At 48.4% G+C, this 16,449-nt stretch overlaps 1 protein-coding gene across 4 annotated transcripts in view; it reads right to left on the bottom strand.

The window, feature by feature from the left end:
• LOC142786321 (uncharacterized) overlaps positions 1 to 16,449 on the bottom strand; it is a 286,022-nt gene that overhangs the window by 268,586 nt on the left and 987 nt on the right. The gene's annotated exons all lie outside the window — the stretch shown is intronic.

The raw sequence follows: 16,449 nt of genomic DNA, 5'->3' as shown, positions 1-16,449 counted from the left end.
CTTTTAAGGAGAAAATTGCCAAGGAAAGGATCTATGATAATACTCGGGGTAGTTCTCTACTGTTTGAGGACAGCACGAGAGTATTGCGAACCAAGACATATCGGGCCAAATCGAAGGGGTAGACACAGTATGCAGTGCGTGTGGAGAGGAAAAAGAAACTGCCGAACACTTGATAATGTTCCGTAAAGGGCTTCACCCTATAGTCCTGGATGATGGCGCAGAGTTTTTCAAAGCACTGGGGTTTAGGGACCGGGAGGGTAAAATAGACTAAGCGGGTAGACTTAACTAGAAGGAGGTTATGTGATTGGTGGCTAAAGTCAAGGCACGAGTGAAAATTAAACTCTTCACTGCAAAGTACGAATCCTCAAACTCACTTTTTAAGGGAAAAAAAAATTTAGTGTTTGGTTTATTCAGTATTTCGGCTTGGTGGCGCTATCCACCGCCCGATCTAAAGAGTACAGCCATATCCATCCAGCGGCAGAAATAGCGCAAGGAGCGATTGGGTCGGCGGCAGATATTCCTCTATGCTCGGCAGAAAAGCGGCGCCGCTAGTGCGTTCGTGGCTTAACGCGGATTCCCACTTACGTGGGTTAGGTCGATTTTTTTTTAAGGCCACACGTGACAACTTCACTGTACAACAACTACATCAGCGCTGATATTTTTCAAGAAACCAACGTCAAATCACCTGCAGATATACAGCATATTGAAAAGGCATTGGTCATGATGTCGTCGATAGGTCTAAATCTCGTTTGACAACCTTACGCTAACGCTACGCCCGCAAGCTTTGAGTGCTATGTGCTGTTCAAATACCCATTCTTCTCAAGTTTGGTGCCTGCCGCAAATGAACTGTCTCGGCACTTGATGAACTAAACTTCGGGTAGCGCAGAGCATGCAGTCAAACACGCGACTGCCATTTCGTCTGTCCTGTTGCTATGGGCTACAATTTTGTTCAAAAGACCTACAAGCCCGAGTGAGTGAGTGAAACAACTTTATTGACGATCCGGCATAAAAGGGGAAGGGGTAGGGGGATTAAAGCGAGACACTAGCGTGCTCGGACGTCCCAGAGCAGCAACCTACTCGCGTCAATCCCGGGGGGGCGCCGCTTTCGGCCACTGGCGTTCCAGGATGCTAAGCACGTGCTGGACCACGTCTCTTTGGTTGCCTGGCTCTCGACTGATGATTTTGCTGCTTATGGCAGTTGGCATTACTTCTTGGTTACCCGGCGGTGGTGCACAGTCCCAGAGGAGGTGTCTCTGGGTGGCTCGCGCCTTCTTGCAGTGTTGGCATACATCAGTAGTGTAAACCTCCGCGCAAACGTGCTTTGCCCAGACGGGGGTCCATGTGGCTTGTACTTGCAACTGCCGTAGTGTGGCTGCTTCTCTGCATTGTAGGTCTCGATGAGGCGGTGGGTAGAGGCGTCTGCTTGTTCTGTACCACTGCAGAACGTCGGCGTAGGTTGTGATAAAATACTCTCCGTCTTCGGCATCGGGTCGTTGCGGCTCCGAGGAATGCGTTGACAGAGACCCACGGCTAGTTAGCGCGTGTGCCTCCGTATCTGCTTCCTCGTTGCGGTTCGGGCCCACGTCCAGCTCCCCGGCGTGCGCAGGGAACCACTTGACGGTAATGTTGGTTTCCGGTCTTGCTATAGTTGAACATACTCTTGCAGTGGTTCCATGGACGTTGTTTGTAGCAAAGTTGACTATTGCCGTCTTCGAGTCGCTGAGGGCCGTGCGGAAATCCGGGATCGCTAGTGCCAGTGCGATTGCAAACTCCTCGGCTTGCGTGGGCGACTTGCACCGTATGCTTCCCGACGTTGCGAGTACTCCAGTGTCTGCTGCGATGACTGCTGCTGCGTACGTGCTTGGCCGGTGGGGATACTTTGCCACGTAGTACGCGCGCGGATCGTTGGCGTGACTATTTGTTGACACGCTGATTATGAAAGTGCTTTCACGGCGCTTGCACTTCCCGGTGACGATTTCGACCGTGCTGTGCTCGATGGCACCGTTGGGTAGCAGCTCGTGATCTATTGAAGTTAGATTCTTCTTTACCAAGGTGCAGACCCCCTGCCCTGCGCCTTTCCTAACTGTTCGTGCACAAGGGGGCTTCGCAAAGGATCTGTACTCCTGTAACGTCGGTGGGGTTTCACTGTGCGTTTCTTGTAGTATTATAACGTCGGGTCTCTCGGTGCTTTGCTGTATGTACTGTTGTAGCAATGCTTTTCTACCCTGTATGCTGTTGGGATTCCACTGCCATATGAGGAGATGATGCTGTTGTGTCTGTGCTCTGTTTCTGTGGTTAGCAGTGCCTGTTGCCATTGTCCCGTCCATTATTGCGGTAGGGTGAAGGCCTGTTGTGGGATTAGTCCTGACGCCATGAGCGCGTGTATTAGTGCATCCAACTTAGTCTGTATTCCTTGTATGGTAGACTGCATGCCATGTACGGGTGTCACCAATGTGTCGAGGCATGCATTGGTTGCATCGAGGCGATCATTAGTAACTTTGATGGCTTGGCTCAGGATTTCGTAGTTGGCTTTCATGGTCTGTTCTAGTCGATCTTGACGTTCTTCTAGGCTGTCCAGCCTAGCGTTGACTCTTCGTTCACGTGCGTATTCGAGCGCTCGCTTCTTGGGTGCCGGTTCGCTTGTCCTAGCAACGTCGATCGTTTCGGGTTCTGCGCTGTTAGCTTCCGTAGGAACTGGGGCTTGTACCTCCATGGCTGAGTGTGTTGTTTTCCGTTGGCGTTGGGGGTCTTGGTTGAATCTGCAGCGGCGACCTGTTGCTGCTGCACCTGTTGAGCAGTCACCTGTTGCTGCTGCTGCTGTGCATTGACGAGTTCGTTCAACTTAACGTTCATCTCTTGCATTTGAGCTCTCTGTTCAGCGATACATCGCTTGAGCTGGGCATTTTCATTGCGTAGTGACTGGATGGCGTTGTCCTTCGCTTCAGCTACGTGGTTGAGTGGATTGCGGTTCGCTGCTTGCGGGTTGACTGCCTGGGCCTCATTTATCACGTTGCCCGGTCGCTGCTGGTTGCGGTTGTAATTCCCTGCGCTTGCTGTCGGTGCTTCTGCCGTGGCTCGCCAATTGTCCCCTGCTTTTGTCCCGCTTCCTCGAGCGGCTGCGTCCTCTATTTGATAGACGTGCTTCGTTCTGTTGTTGCGGTGGCAGCTGCTGGAAGTCTTGCGACGAAAACGTTGACGCCGCGTTTCTGCGCTCCCATCTGCGCTGAGTAACTACGAAGGGCACCTTGTATTTGTTCGTACAGCCTTCCGTGCCCGTGGCGTGGGCTCCATTACACAGTTTGCAACGTGGCTTGCATCGCGCCGCGTGGTCTGCCGCCAGGTCAGGCGTGCCACACGCAAAGCAGATCTTGGTTTCCGGCGTGGGGCATACATCGGCTCGATGGCAGATTTTGCCGCATGTCTTGCATACGTTGTGTTGTCTGTATAATCCACACTTTACTATAATGGAGCCGTACTTTATGTAGTTGGGAACCTTTGTTCCTGCGAACAAAATGACGATGGAGGTAGTGTTTCCAATCCTGTGCGCTTCGAGGGCCTGCGGGTTTCCTTGGTTAACGATATTCTCATGCAGATCTTCGGCAGTGTTCTCTACTGCGATGCCACGGATTACTCCTTTCACTGTGCCGTGAGGCGCGGTGCAGTAGGCATGCGTTTCGTAGCTACGGCCCCCAATGTACAGGGAGCGTACGCTTGCGTAGTAACGTGCTCGTCCTTCATCGGGCTTGCTGATCACAATGATGTTCTGCGTGGGATTAGTACAAATCGTATCTGCTTTCACTGCAGTCTTGGGAACGTTGGCTGCTGTTATGACTGCGGGCATTACGATGTCAGCTTCGATTTTCGCTAGGAATAGCCCTCCTCTCGGTCGTATTACAATCTTCTGCTCTTCCCGCGGCAAATTCAGCGGCATGCGGGACGCTTTAGTGATTCTCGCTATCATACGTTTTGCTTGAGCTTCGCTAAATTGCGGAGTTGGCTTGCTGCTTTGGGTAACTTCGTTAAGCTGGGGCTTAAGTCGTTGGCTTACTTGTTTTCTGGAGAATTTCCATCCCGTGATGTCGCTTGGGTGTAAGTCGTTGCCGCGCACCGCGACTGCGGTGCGGCCGGTGCTGCTTAGCACCTCTTGGTCGTTTATCGTGTCGGTGGTCGTAGTCAACGTTTTTAGATACTTTTCAGTTTGCAAACTCGCTTCGAGAGGCGGTGTCGTTTTGTCGCCCTTGCGAAAGGTGGCGCTGGCGTTCCGTTGAGATCGGTTGGGAAGCAGTGAGTAGCGGCGACGCTTGCTTCAGACACGTGCTTTTGGTGTGTTGCTGGCGCTCGCACGTTCATCACGCCTGTACTTCCAGCTTGGACACGTTCTACAGTGGTATGAACTCTTTGCAGCGGATACCGTGAAGTGTCAGCGCGGATTCTCGACATGCCGACGTGCAGCGCGCCCGGCTGTCGTTCGGGGTATGCTTCGGCAGCTGCAAATCCCGGACCGCGACTTTTGTCAAGCCCCCAAAGGACCCCGACTTACAGAAGGCATGGCAAAACGCGATTCCACAGAATAACTTTAAGGCAACGCCAAAAACGTACGTCTGTGACATTCATTTCGAGCCTGTAGACATCATAAGCTACTACGAGCACACAGTGAACGGTCAAACCGTAACGATACCGCGAGGCAGATGGACACTGAAGGAGCGCGCTGTACCTCGAATTTTTCCGAACGTACCTAAGCATCTCTCAAAACCAACGGTGCCGAAGTCGGCAAGAAAGCCCCCCAAAGCGAGGTCAGTGGTTTCCGCCCAAGCTTCTTCCAGCCAAAGTGATAAATATTTGTATGACGAAACTGACGCATGTGATGGCATGGATGTTGATGAATGCACCGATATTATCACGCTAGGAACTGCGCCCTGGCTTGCTGTTGTGCAGGGCAGCCCGACATTTGATTCGTGGAATGTGAGGGCTTCTACCATCCAAGTTATCTTCTACAATCTCGAAGAGTCTGGGGGCGTTGTGTACATTGAAAAGGCGGTTGTAATCCGGCAAGACTTGGCGACTGAAATTAGTTCAAGAGGTGTGCTTGTTCCGCCGTGCAGCTACATCGAGAAAGATGGAAACATTCCGACCCTGCTAACAAGCCAGAAGAATTTAACAATGTTTTTTCGCTACATCGATGCGCTCAAGATTTGCCCTGGGTGTAAATGTGAGCCGTTTCCAGGTATTTTATCGTCAAAGGCAGCCATGAAAAGGCAGGGTGTATGGCGAAACAAGAAATGCATGGTGCTGTCAGGTGAGCACTTGTGCCCTCCATGCAAAAAAAAACTTTGGTGATAGAATGAAGCGTCGTCCTAAAAAAAAAAAAGCACAAAACAGAAGGCTGAACGTGAAACTCAAAACCTAAAGAAAAAGGCCATCAGGGCCACTGTGTTTCGCGAAAGAGCTAGAAGAGAAGCGTCTACACTGAGACGCCGTTTGTCTAAAGCTTCAGCGAGCAAAGTTGAAAAAGCAGTGGAAAGTCTTCCGCAAGCACAGCAACTTGCTTTTAGGTCAGCATTGAAAGTCGCAAAGGCGAAATCGCCGCGAGGAAGGCGTTATGAACAGGAATGGCTCACGACTTGTCTTCTATTGAGAATTTCAAGCCCAAGAGCTTATAGACTAATGTCAAAAATGAAGCTCATGCCACTTCCAACAACCACAAGGCTGAGACAAATGATGAAAGGAATGCCATGTGAATTCGGCTTCAACAAGGTATCTCTTGACAGTATTGGGGCCTTCATGATGAACAAAGCAGGAGTACAATGCTACGGAACGCTAGTACTGGACGAGATGAAGGTGCGAGAGGTTGTCGCATTTAACACGAGTACTTACAAGGTTGATGGCTTCGTTGATTATGGAGATGGTCATGACTCGGAAACAACAGCCGACCACGCTTTGGTAGTCATGTTTGTGCCTTTATTTCACTCCTGGGTGCAACCAATTGCAAGTTTTGCTACGAGACATGCAGCCGCTGGAAGAGTGCTAGCTAGGCTTGTTTTAGAAGCCATTTTGCAGTTACACAAGCACAATGCAACAGTCGTTGCTGTTATCAGCGATGGTGCCAGCACCAACAAGGCCATGTGGTCATGTTTTGTTATCAAAGGCAAGCTTCATGAAACGAAACACAGAGTTGACCATCCTTGTGTACCTGATCAGCAGCTCTACTTCCTGTGCGATGTACCGCACATCATCCAGTGCATAAGGAACAATCTCATGCACCACAAGTATGGCATGGTAAGTAGATTAGAATGTTTTTACTTATTTTTCATGCGTGAGCAACTCTGAATTAAGGAGTGGCTTCTGCAATGGAACACCTTTCTTCGTCTCATTGTTGTTTTTAAACATTGCAGATCGGTGAACATAAAATCAACTTTGACCACTATCGAAGACTCCAAGAAGTAGATGGGAAACAGCAGCTTCAGGTGGTTCCGAAATTGACAAAGAAGCACGTGAGCCCAGACAATCTGCGAAAGATGAACGCGAGTCTGGCTGTACAGGTAAACAAAAATGCCCTATCTACCATATTTAGATGCCTTTCATAGTTGACAACTGCTTGTTTATATGCATAAATGTTTGTTTATAAAAATAAAGCCGCAAATTTTTCATATATGTTGTTCTCAGCTTTTCAGCCGAAGCACTGCCATTGGGTTAAAAGTGTACCAGCCGTTAGAGGAGTCTGACCTGAAAGACTGCCATGGAACTGCTCAATTCACCCTCATGGTGAACAACCTGTTCGATGCCCTGAATGTGAAGCTTCCGAAGTTTGGAATAACAAGTTCGTCAAAGGAAGTTGAGGTAACGATAATACTTTACAGCATCTGTTGCACTGTTGTGAAATAGTACAGATAATGCTTCATAACATCTGTTGCATTGTTGTGAAATTAATTTGCTCACTGGCTTATTTTGAAGGTCATCCAGGAGTTCCTTGATGCTGTAAATAAGACCAAGGAAAACCATATCACCAATGGGACAGTGATGTTTACATCGCAAGTTACAATGGAGTCGCTTCATGTTACGCTTGCATCAGTACGGGACCTCATAACGGATCTCTCTAAAGGAGCGCGTTATGTGCTCACGGGCAAACCAAACCAGGATCCTTTAGAGGTAAGCCGTTTGTTCTTTTTGTTTATCACGTTCATGTTTGCACACATTGCTTTTATAAAAAAACACGTCTTCCTTTTTTTTTCAGAGGTTTTTTTGATTTGACAAGAAGTTATGGAGGGGATGAGGATCACCCTACCCTAATCAGCTTTGCACAGATATAATATAGGCTTCCGAGCCTGTATACACCAATCAGCACTTGTGTCACTGGGAACGTGAGTGATGAGCAGACTTTTGTGCTTGCCACTGTTGCAGACAGCATGAAAAGGGGAAGAAAGGACACACTGTCGTCCCACGAAAGACTCCAGGAGGCTATTCGAGCGAAGTTGGCTGAAATCTCTTCTACTGCACAGAATGAAACACCGACAGCACCTGATCATGGGTACTCCAAACCCACAAGCACAGGACTGTGTTATTTACTACTTGTGCGGCTATCTTGTCCGCTCTTACCTCAAGCATCAGAGGTGTTCTGACTGTGTATGTAATATCCAGTCCGAAAATGCGGAGTGCCCGGAGGCATTTCTCACTTTGGAGAGGGAATTTAAGCACGGGAGCCTCAAATTGCCTCTCCAAAGCACGGGAGCCTCAGAGACATTTTGGAGCCTCCTCGACGCTCTTGAGGACTGCAACATTACTAGTGTGGGCTGTTCTGTTCACAAGGTCACCACTACAGCAGAGCTGCTTCTCTTCTGTATGTTTCGAGGCATCTAAGCCAAAATTTCGGATGAGCTGCAAAAGAACCGGCTCTGCTCGGAGACATTTAGGAGCCTCCTCGACGCTCTTGAAGACTGCGACATTACTAGTGTGGGCTGTTCTGTTCACAAGGTCACCACTACGGCAGAGCTTCTTCACTCCTACATAGTGCTAACACTGCATTTCGCTGCCAGAGATACTTGTAAAAGCTTGAGCTCTTCAGAAAAAGTCGCATCTGCTAGAAAGAAAGTGAAGCTGATGTGAAGGCTTGCAGTACAACTGTGACCACTTAACCCTTGTAAATATGTCCCTGTAAGTAATGCAGCTGCTGCTTTCAGTTTCACGATGTCAAATAAAAATTACAAAACAATTTTTTTCTGGCTTCCTTGCTGGTTCTTGATTTTCTAAGCTTTTCAGCGGATTTTGGCCGTGTAACACATGTTCTGGTAAGGTTAGAATATCGCTGAGCATTACGGGATCCTGGGGCGATTTGCACATATACTGGCCAAAAATAAACGCCGGCTACAACGCGAACAGGAATGAAGGTAAGCGCGCTGTACAGTTTGCCTTTTCTTTTTGTCATGTCTTACGTGCTGTTTGTTTCTAGTTATAATGTTGCAAAAAAAAACGAAAAAGCTCTTTTCGGTAAAAATTAAACGCGAGCGAAGTTTCACTTCTGCTTCTCAAATAAAAGAGTTAACCACCGCAATAGTCTCCTGTCGGCACCTTTCCCGTTGTAGCAGTAGCAGACGACGCGCCGAGATCGATCCTAACTAAGGTCCCTAGATGAAACAAGTTTCCAAGGTAGCGACACCTTTCCCTTTCCTCTTCGCCTATGTTCCTGAAGCGCCCCCTAGAAGGTTTAAAACTTTCATTCAAAAGCGAATGTTTCGATTCTGTTGCTACGGTGAATAGATGTAAATGAAACAAAATGGAACGAAATAAGACGTAGAATAAACAGTTACCTTTATGAACATATGAACATAAACGGCACAGCACAAGAGCAAGCGGGATGTGCGTTACTCAACCGGCAACGTTGTGCAGTTCTATACTGTACACCACTAGCCATGGCATCTCCCGTAGTACATTTTAATTCCACGGCCGCGGTATTTCGTCCAGTTTTAACTAGTCCACTTCTCAGATTGTGTTTTGTTCGTCTGTGACACAGTGAATGTGCTTCTTGCTGGATCCTGTAAGTGGACACAGGGCGCGACGTTGTGACGATTGATTACAACCGGCTTGTGCACACGCAAGAAAAACTACGACCAAACTGGTACGAACACTTGTCCAGCAGCACTGCGATGACGTTTTTTTTTTAAATGTGCCCATTTGGACAATCGTGATGCCAAGTGATTCTGATACGGTGCTGGGAACTTCCTGAAAAGTGAGAGTTCTACTGGTGCGGTGTCTCGAAGCAGCGCGTTTCGGCTCAAGCGGGAACTGGTCAAGAGTGAAATGTTTCTGAAGGTGCGTTGATTACAACCTACAGCTGCTCTGTATACGTGCATACCCACATGTATTTGTACCAACTGGCATGCACTAGACACGCATTAGACGCGCGCCTGGTGTTTCAATAAAAACCAACAAGTGAACTCGCTTCGCAGATCCGCGTCGACATACGTTGACGGAGTTGCACGAAAGCATTCGCGTGAAATGGTTCATAGTTGCACTTCATGGTGCGCTTCATCTTGGAAAGCATGAGGTAAGTTGAACAGAGCGAAACCATTTTCTGTTGTTTACGGCAACGCAACATTGCTGAAAAACGCAGATGTTGCATTGAACGAGCATGGCGAAACAATCTTGGTCGACTTAGCGCGCACCGAAACGCTCCTGCTCTTCAGTTTATGTTCTGGCTACGATTTTGTCTTTGGTCACGGCGAGAATCCGGCTGGGGCCATATACGCATGCGTGCTCGCTTTGAACCTTTTGCATATTAATAAATAACACCACCAGCCATTTGCAAGATCACGTGCAAGTAATGCACCAATTACAGACGCGGGGATGGCAGAGAAAAAGAGGAGTAATCGAGAGAGTGAGGAGGACGGATCGAGAACAATGAGTGACGCTACCTTGTTTCATCTAGGAACCTTAACTCTCCTTACCGCGCCTATTCAATTTCGGTCAATCTGATCGATGGGTTCAAGTTGAAATTCCCGCGCCCCAACGCGCCTAATGGACATGAGGCACCATCTGAAATGAAGCTCAGGAAGCACACAACCCGTGTCAGTTTCGGTTTCCGGAGACCCGGTGATTTTTGACCTTGCTTGGAAGATAAGCGAGCGTCTGGCGATAGCGGCAGCCACGGCGTCGGCGTCGCGCGCTGGGTCTGAAAGGAATCGTCGTGTTTCTCGTTATTCTAGTGTTGTTACAGTAGATTTTTTGGATGAAAGTGGTAGCAGTGGCCCTGAAGAAGATTCCCTATCATCGGAGTTTAGCACAGACAGCGATGAGGCCCTCAACACACCGGGAACGTCTTCGTCAGCTCGACGGCGAGTTTTTTTTACGGGATTTATCGCGTTGTTGAGCGCCCGCGAGGGGACCGAGCGTGTTGTCACAGTTATTATCTCTATCCGCAGGGTCTCTACGTCCTATGGGCGCGATTCAATGCCTCCCGCTGCACAGCGCGTGCAGTTTTGTCCAAGACGGAAACCGGGAGTCGATCTGGGCATAGCGCGACGGAGCAGCGCTAGTCGGTTTCTTCGAGCCCTGGATGTTTTTCACAACGGAACTCGTCACAGCGATGTGCGAGAACACAAATAAATACGCCTGGGCGCACATTCTCGAGAAACCAACGTACTCGGAACGCGACGGATCGTGGAAAAATGTTTCCCCAGATGAAATGATGAAGTTCATCGGACTCCTCATCTACATGGGGATAGTGCAACTGCCTCTGCTGCACCTCTATTGGAGCACAGCAGAGTTGTTTTCTGGGCTAATCCCACGTGGGGTTATGCCAAGAAAACGTTTTTTCTCCTTCCTCGGTATGCTGAGCGTGACGGATCACGAAGCTACCAATCCCGCTACAGACGGCAAGCTGCACCGAATTGCTTTTTTACTTCGGCACATCAATGATGCATCTGCACTCCATTTTCAGCCAGACCGTTACGTTTCGGTCGACGAAAGAATGGTGAAATCTAAAGGCCGTTCGGGAATACGACAGTATCTTCGCGACAAGATTGTCAAGTGGGGATACAAGCTGTGGGTCCTCGCCGACTCCAATTCCGGCTACACAGTGCAGTTTAGTGTCTACACCGGGAAGCGTGAGACATTGAGCGTAAATGGACTCGCATTTGATGTCGTGACTAGCCTGTGCGAAATGTATTTTGACCAGGGATACACACTATTCATGGACAATTTTTACACGTCCACGTCTCTTTTTTTACACCTCCTGGAGCGGAAGACTCTTGCTTGTGGAACGACACGGAAGGATCGTCGCACGTTCCCTGCGGAATTGAAGGACTCCACATGGGAGAAAAAGGCCAAGAGGGGAGATGTTCGCTGGCTGCGGCATCAAGGCGTCCTGTACCTTCAATGGAAGGACAGACGCGCGGTGCACATGATGAGCACTGCCCATACTGCGAACAGCCATGTGACTGCAACACGGAAAGTAAAGGTCGCTGGCCAATGGAAGAAAGTCCCAATTAGGAAACCAAGACTAATTGAAGAATATAATGCAGGCATGCTTGGAGTAGACAGGTCAGACCAGCTCATCGCATCGTACAATGTGTTGATGAAGTGCATCAGATGGTGGAAAACTTTGTTCTTCCACTGCATCGACATCGCTGTTGTGAACAGTTTTATTCTTTTTGAGGCCCATAGGAGAGAGCACCCCGAAATTCCAGAACTGCACCGAGCGCCTCGTTATGACCAGCTTGCCTTCCGAATGGAGCTTGTGAAGCAGCTACTGGGAATTGAAGCCACAGGTGTTGGCAGCGCCCCTCCCCCTCGAGAGTCTGCGCACAAGCCAAAAGTGATGGAAACGAGGCGCAACTGCAAGCTCTGCTATGCGAGCCGCAAGGTTGAGCACAAGACGAGTGTCTTTTGTGAAACGTGTGGCGTTTACTTGTGCTTCATCGCGACCAGAGACTGCTTTGGCGAGTGGCACCGCCACTACAAGGGATAACATTTTTGTGTGGTCTCGCAGTTGTTTACGCGTACTCTTGTAACCTCTGTGGTCTTTAGAAGTAACTACTACTACCTAACCAGTGTATATTCAGAATTTGTATTGCCATCTTTTCGCTTGTTACACCCACTTTTTTTGAAAAAAAAAAAAAAAAAACTTGTGTCCTTGAGAATTTTTTGTTATTTTTTTATTCTTACTGTGTAATAAAAACTTGTTCTAAATTTATTGAAATAACTAGACCATTCATTCCTCTAATTTTCATGGGCTGCAGAACATCTAAAATATTTTTATCTGCGGATAAAATTTTTTTTCTTGCACCCTCAGAAAATTGTCCCGTAATCACAAGTGCTAACTTTTTTTTTCTGCTGTGCTAACAATTTTTTTATGTGTACTGTTGAAACTTTTAGGATAGTTAGCTATGTAAATATGCCACAAAACGCATATCTTGAATTTTTTTTACCGAGATATTTGTGCCCACCATGCTTACTTTTCCACATTTTTTTTGCGGTAGTTGCGAAAAATTTGTTGTTTGGGATTTTTTTTCTGCTATTGTGTTGCAAACACATGTTTTGTATTTATATCATTAAAAAGTGCATTTATTTGTCTACATTTTGGTATACTACAATTAACAAAAAAAACATTGTTATATAACGATAAACTTTTTTTTCTGCACCACATGACAACGGGTCTTTTCCTGGCGGTAAGGAAAGAGTTAATCCTAACGCTACCGCAGCGCCACCGCCTGGTTGGCGATTGCGGTAAGCCGCCCCACACCAGTGGAATGCCGCGCGCTTTGCCAACTGAAGCTATCTAGGCAAGGTTCCTTTTGGCGTTGCTATAGTGCCTAGAATATACTGGCTAGTGCGCGGAGCGCGCGCATTCCGTACGAGAGAGGGTGGCCCCGCACGTGATGACTGCGCGCAGTGGCCGCAAGTGGCGCTGCCGGACGAGTGGGTGCATGAGAGCCGCCAAGCTCCTGTCGTCCCATGCTTTGCTCAGCGTTTGACAGCTGTCAGTGTTCGACCTGTTGTAGTGTCAAGTTCGTCGTCGCAAAATGTGGGCAGGAACGTCCCGAGATGTTGAAGGCTAAGCGGCAATGCAAAGAAAGGACGTGTTTTGTGCCGCTGTGCCGGAGCGGATATCGTTCGAACGAGGAAAAGGTGTCTTTGTTCACCGCACCGACGGACCCAGCACGGCTTGCAGAATGGGAGAGCAAAATCAAGAGAGCAGACAGGAGACTGACGCCGAAGGCTGTCGTGTGTGAAAGACGTTTTGAGAGTGGCTACATCGAACGATATTTTCAGACTACGGTGAACGGTGTCGTCAACGAAATCGCCCGAGACAAGCCACGTCTGAAGCCCGATGCTGTCCCTACGGTCTTCGAAGATTATCCGACACATCTTGTACCTAAAAAGGCGGTGAAACGAAAGGTGAGAAACATTTGCGACCAAGAACCGGCACCTAAACAACAGAAGCGAAATGTCGAGCTGGCGGACCCCGAGTAACCACAAGGGTGTGCTTGCAGACCACGGGATGGTTGTGCTGTTTCAACCCTACACCGGTAAGTTGTTTTAAAAAGAGACTACTGTCAAACACATGACATAAGTAACATGGTAATCTTGCACCATCATTGTTCTTGCCCATTTTTTAGCGAGTTGGACAAATACTTGGCGTTTTTGCCTCGAAAGGCAATGTTCAAGCAGCTACACTTGCAAAAATCATAGTAGAGTACACCGTCCTGGCTGAACGAGCGGGCTTGTATGTTGACTCCGTGACCTGTGACGGGGCCAGCTGGAATCGCAGCATGTGGCGGATCTTTGGCATACATGGTGAGCAAATTATTAATTTCACTCGCTTAGCATTGTCGGCCTGTGTGTAGGCATAATGGGCATTTGGAAAGCAATGTTTTAGCTACTTGAAATTTTCATGTAGTCATCTAAGAAGCTCTCTTCATCTATTGTGTAATTAGAAGCTCTTAAAATGTGTATAAATTATAGGTGGAAACAAATTCATAACACAGAATTGCGTATATTCAGATTTCTTGCCAATATATTCAAAAGCTTAAAGTTAGAGGTCCTGCACTCCTGCTACCGTGATTAAGATTTCTAAAATGTGCTGCTCTATTAAACTCAATTAAAATTCTGTAAGTGAAGCCTACATTGTGTCTTTCTCACGCTGGCTTTCAAAAGTCTTGTTCTCGCATCATTTCATACTTGACTAATGCACAAAATATGTTTTTATGGGTTCTGCTATTCACCTGAGGAGCAGCACGAAAAAAAAAAAAAAAAGCTTTGAAGCCTGGTAACCCAGATAAAAAGTTCCTGGAAGTTCCTGGGCAGACAAAAGGCTGAATCCGAAGGCTGTCGTGTGAGAAAAGCACTCTGAGAGTGACTCCATCGAAATACTTTTCGGATTAGGGTGAACGGTGTCGGGAATGAAATCGCCGTTTAGGCAAAAATTTCAAATATTATTTATCTAAAAAATTGAAAATCCATCCATCCATCCATCGTTGGATGGATGGATGGATGGACGGATCCATCCATCCATCAATTAAAACGGAGAGGCCGTTTTAATTAACGGAATGAACCGCACCTAGCAGAATTAAGAGGCTGTTTTAATTAACGGAATGAACCGCCTATTACAGAAGTCGAGGCGCGTTCTCTGGCTGTGTGCGCAGCTGTGCGATTAAGATATCGCGTCTCAGTATTAGGGATTACGGGGAAAACTGAATAGAGTCGCAGGAGGTGATGCGCTGCCCCCCTCCCCCTTACTTTTCTTTTTTTTTCTCTCTCTCTCAGCTTATTGTGTCGCGTTGACCGCACGCTACGACGGGGGACGCTACGCTTCCCCTAGCTGTGTCAGCACAAGACATATCGTTCAGACTCGTGTATACATGTGATGAATAAGCGTTCCAAGGCTGGTTAATCGGGGTATGTCGGATATGCTACAGCTATGTATGTCTGGAAGGCGAGCGATCACCTCCATTAATCGAAGGAAAGGGTCTTTCACGATGAGACGTGCAACGACGAAGTACGTCTCGAGAGGCAAAAAAAGGAGCCTTGCCCCTGTCTACCCTGCATCGTGAATGTCCCGCGGAGCTGGGACAGCTAGCTGTTTCCTGCAACCATTGTACCTGAAGTGTGGGTCTGCTCGTTTTTTTGCCGGGGCGATTGTACGTGACGACTTACTGCATCCTGGTTCACCATAATTAAGCCGAGGTCCTTGCAAATTCCCCATCACTCGGATGTCGGCGGCCGCTTCTGTGCTGTTCCCGACTGTCTGCAGGTCGAACTGCCGCTCAAAGCGGTGGCGTCTTCGACAGTCCAATAGCGCGCAGTCCAATAGCGCGCGGTCCCGTCGTAGCGCGCGGTCGACGCGACACGATCAGCTGAGAAAGGAAAAAAAAAGTAAGGGGGAGGGGGGCAGCGCATCACCTCCTGTGACTCTGTTCAGTGTTCCCCACAATCCCTAATACTGAGACGCGATATCTTAATCGCACAGCTGCGCACACAGCAAGAGAACACGCCTCGACTTCTGTAATGGGCGGTTCATTCCGTTAATTAAACCGGCCTCTTAATTGCGCAGCAGCGCCACGCTCGACTTCTGCTAGGCGCGGTTCATTCCTTAAATAAAACGAATTCTGTTGTGCGCGGTTCCTTCCGTTAATTAAAACGGCCTCTTAATTGCACAGCCGCACCACGCGCGACTTCTGCTAGGCTCGGTTCATTCCGTCAATTAAAACGGCCAGCGTCGCTCATGCACTCGCGAAATGCACCACGGACAGCACCACGGACATCACCACGGACATCACCAAACTTTTATGGAAATGCCACAACTACAAGAGAAAAATTTTCAGCCAAGAAATGCACCGCGGATAGCACCAAACTCTTACGGAGAAGCCACAAGTACAGAAAACTTTTCGGCCAAATTTAGCGGCAATTTGGCAACAACCACCCTTCCAGTCTGGCAACCACTTGTGCAACGCCAAAAGGAACCTAGCCGCTATCTAAAAACGTTGGCCGTAGTGTCGTTGCCGCCAGCACAAAAGTCCATGTCTTCCGTAGCAAGGGCCGCGAAACGGTTGTGGGAAACGGCGTTGAGCTGCGATGAGGCCGAGGCCATCTTCGGCGATGAAGAGTCGGGCCGGGCGGCCGACGCAGCTGCGCGCCGCGGCCGTACTCGTGCTAAGCCTAGCGTCGCACAAGTGAAGAAAACGTCGAAAATTGACGAAAAGTCCGGTTGACCGGACCAAAAATGGTATCAATCGAGTCCAGGGATGCTCACGGACACTACGATTGGAAGCAATTATACTCCGTTTCATAGATCAGGTCCAACGCTGTGAAGGCTAGGCAAGTTGTCCGTAAAGAAAACACGACATGTTGCTCCGCGCGGTTTCGTAGTCGAGTGGTCTGACGCGTCGCTCCGGAGAGTTCACCGTAGTTTTGAAGTGCATGGGTTTGAATCCACGTGGTGCCATTTTTTTTTATAAT

The sequence above is a fragment of the Rhipicephalus microplus genome, unplaced genomic scaffold (genome assembly GCF_043290135.1).
Source record: "Rhipicephalus microplus isolate Deutch F79 unplaced genomic scaffold, USDA_Rmic scaffold_22, whole genome shotgun sequence".
Lineage (NCBI taxonomy): Eukaryota > Metazoa > Arthropoda > Arachnida > Ixodida > Ixodidae > Rhipicephalus > Rhipicephalus microplus.
The sequence above is the reverse complement of the archived record's forward strand: the minus strand, read 5'-3'. Positions and strand labels throughout refer to the sequence as shown.